Consider the following 3,804-nt stretch of genomic DNA (forward strand, 5'->3'; position numbering starts at 1 on the left):
CAACCACGACTAGGCCAGGCTGTCCACCAAGCAGGAAGGGGCTGGCTGGAATGTCCCTGGAAGGCGGACTGCAAGATAGCAAGCACTGTGTTTGCTCACCTGTCATTGTATCCCCGGCTTGGGGATGGGTAGCCTTCAGCACTTGTCTACTGAATGAATGACCCTGGTGGCCTGAGGCTGCTCATACTGGGCCCCCAAGTGTCCCTTGCAACCTTGATCCGGGCTAACTGTGGGGGCCTGAACCCTTGGCATGGTTTGCCAAGTGACAGAGGAGAAACACTTTAAGTTGGGGAGAGAGTTATCAGCTGGGCATCAGAGAGAGGTCACAGGGAGCCACTGGGTGGCCAGAGATGGCAGGAAGCCTGGGGAGTGGGGACCCTGGGGAACGTCCATGGGGGCCAGGTGGCAATGGGGACAATGGTAGGGGCTGTCACCTGGTCCAGGAACCAGAGGAAGTGGCCAGGGGCAGTGGTTATGTAGATGGAGAGAAGCAGGTAGGTTTGAGATGAGATGGTCTTGGTGATAGGAAAAAGATGGGGACGGGTGCTCAGAAGATGCTATGGAAAATGACCAGTCTCGGCAAGAGTGTCTGGGTGGACAGGCGGGCAGTGAGGACACCGGAAGAGGAGGAGAAAGTTTGGGAACAAGTCCTGCTGGGCTGTAGCTAGGCCTCAGGATGGAGTCCTGGATACAGGCTGCAGCTGGAGTAGAGGCTAGTGATGGAGTCTGGAGTTTCCCAGCTTCTGACAGCTCTGCAGGTGGATGCACCTTGCCCCAATCTCTACTGGTGCCCACTGGTCCTCCGTGTTCTCACTGGGGCTCGAGGGCTCACTGCGGTCCTGGGTCCCCACCAAGACTCAATTTAGACAAGAGGATGTTTGAAGGGCACACCACACCCCCGCCCCCGACTCTGGGGGCGGGGGACCGTATCACAGACCCTGCTCCCTCTTCCCTTCGGCAGTGACAACCCACGTCTCTCACTGACGTTAGAGGATAAACAGGAAACCACACGGATGTGGGCTGTGACCCGACGGTGTCGGTTCTTCTTTCAGGGTCAGAATCCCTACACTGCTGCCAGTCACTCCTGAATCTGGACTCCGGTAGGAACTGGTCAGAGATTAGGCAATGACTGTAAACAATTCTCAGGCGGGATCCCAGCCGCAACAGGGACCCCCTGGACCCCGATTCGTCCCCCACGAGGCTCCCATCCCCAACACTAACCGGTCCTGGGTGCGGCGCCCACTAGGACTCTCAGCACCAGGGACAGGGCACGACACTCAAAGCAGCTGTGATGAAAGCAGGAACCTCGCGGCCTTGATCCAGACCCCGTCCTGGAACTGCTCAGGGCTCACCCCACCTGTCCATTTTTTTCTGATGTTGTGAGGAGGGGCAAGCAAAGGGTGTGTGAGTGTGTGGGGGGGGAGGCAAGTAGGCGTGCCAACTTCAGGAGGACTTCCAGGCGAGGTGTCTTTAAAGCTGGGTTTCTCATTCTCTGCACTGGTTGACGTTGGACCCAGATGATTCCTCGTCGTGGGGGAGCGGTCTTGTGCATTATCCAGTATTTAGCAACGTCCCTGGTCTTTGCTCTGGCCTTCCCAGGTGGCTCGGTGTTAAAGAATCTGCCTACTAATGCAGGAGACACGGGTTCGATCCCTGGGTTGGGAAGATCCGCTGGAGGAGGAAATGGCAACCCACTCCAGTATGCTTGCCTGGGAAATCCCATGGACAGAGGAGCGTGCCGGGCTACAGTCCATGGGGTCGCAAAAAGTCGGATACGACTTAGCGACTGAGCATGCGCACTGGCCTCCACTCGCCACTTGCTTAGCACCTCCCCTCTCCTTTCCAAAAATGTCCAGGCTTCTCCAGATGACCCCTGAGGGGCACAGAATCACCCACAGTTGAGGACTACTGCTTCGTAGCAGATTTCCAGTGGAGAAGTACTGATTTCAGACTTTTCCGTATTTCCCTGTCTCCCATCTCTCTCTCTCTCCATCCACTGTGGACAGATAAACTCTGACCTCTTTCATTCATTCAACAATCATTGATTCAACAATCACTGAGCACCTACTGTGTGCGACAGTGCAGACAAGATTAAGTCCCAGCTCTCTTGAGAGAGGAAAACAAAGATTTTCAGTTTTAATTCTGTATATACAATATACACAAATGTTATATTGCTTATATTACACATACAAATATATTTGACACAAATTGTACCATTTAATCATTTTCAGTGGCATTAAGTCCATTGCTGGGGTGCAACTATCCTCACCATCCATCCCAGAATGTTTTCACCTTCCCAAACTGAAACTCTGTCCCCCTTACACACGAACTCCCCTCCCCCAGCCCCTGGCCCCACCACTCCACTTCCTGTCTCTATGGATCTGACTACTCTAGGGACCTCCTAGAAGTGGAATCAATCAGTATTTTTCTTTTAGCCTCTGGCTCACTTCACTGAGTGGAAGGTCCCCAAGGTTCATCCCTGCTGCAGCACAAAAACAAAGTTTAAAATTCATCAATCCACAGGACAATTTCAGGTGGTGGAGAGCAGGGTGCGGGCTAGGCGGAGGAAGAGCTGGTTTAGACAGGAGGACTCAGAAACCTGGGGGGAAGGGAGGGGGCTTCGGAGGAGACCACCCCTGGAGAAGCAGACCCTGCTGCTGGACTTTTGTCTAAATGTTTCATGCTGCCAGTTGCTCCCCAGGGCTTTGCCGCCTCAAAGTCATGAGTGGATGCTCTCGCAGTCAGGGGAAACCCACACCATCCTTTCCCAGAGGCCCCAGGTCCCAGAGAGGGGCCAGGGGCCCTGCAGCCTCGCCTGACCTTGGCTGTGTGACTTACACACAGACCCCATAGGTCTCAGTTTTCCCTACGGAGGAGGGCACTGGACTCCTGGAAGCCCAGGGGCACCAATCAGCCCCTCCCTGGCAGGACCACAGGTCTCGTCATAGCCTCTTGCAGGCAGGCTCCCAGCGCTGTGGGGAAGTAGGAATTCTGAAGAACTGGGGTTGATTCTGAGTGACTCACTGGGGTGAGGGATGTGGGGTGTAGGGGCCCCCAACAATGGAGACACATAGAGGCATGAAGTGTTGTAACATCACTTGCAGAGTCACACAGGCACACCACAGACCGACAGCCACTACGCAAATGAACCACAAACACCCACACAACACACACACAGACACAGCACAAAAACAAAACAGACAGTCACTACCCAAATGAACCAAACACACTCACACAACACACACACATAAGACACAACACGAAAACAAAACACAAAGACTCACACACAGTGACAAACAACACAATCCAACCACAGATACCTACACAACACAAAACCACACATGTACCACAGACACACAGACACAGCCTAGAGGCATCTATACAACTCACACACAAAGATACAGACCACAGGACACCACCAAACCACACACACACACCACATACACATGCGCGCGCGCCCTCTGCTGGGCTTCTGCAGAACTGTTTCAATAGAGGGTTTGATGGACAGAAGCAGGCCCTTTCAGCAGCAGCCCTTCTGCGAGTCTCAGCCTTCCTCCCCGCTGCAGGGCTCAGTTTACCCTCAGGACCTCTCCCTCCACCTCTGTACCAACATCTGGCTTAAATCACTCCCCATCCTTTCTACTTCCACCATCTCTCTGTTCAGCCCTGTGCATCCCTTGTGAATCATTTGTTCATGCGATGAAAACACTCATGAACAATCAATCTAAGAAAGAAATGGAAAATTTGATTAGAGCCAACCTGAGGATGATAACCCAGGAGACAGTCTCTCATCTCTGAGGGCTG

The sequence above is a fragment of the Bos grunniens genome, chromosome 7 (assembly GCF_055505025.1).
Source record: "Bos grunniens cultivar Pamir isolate PY7600 chromosome 7, Bosgru_T2T1.0, whole genome shotgun sequence".
Classification (NCBI taxonomy): domain Eukaryota; kingdom Metazoa; phylum Chordata; class Mammalia; order Artiodactyla; family Bovidae; genus Bos; species Bos grunniens.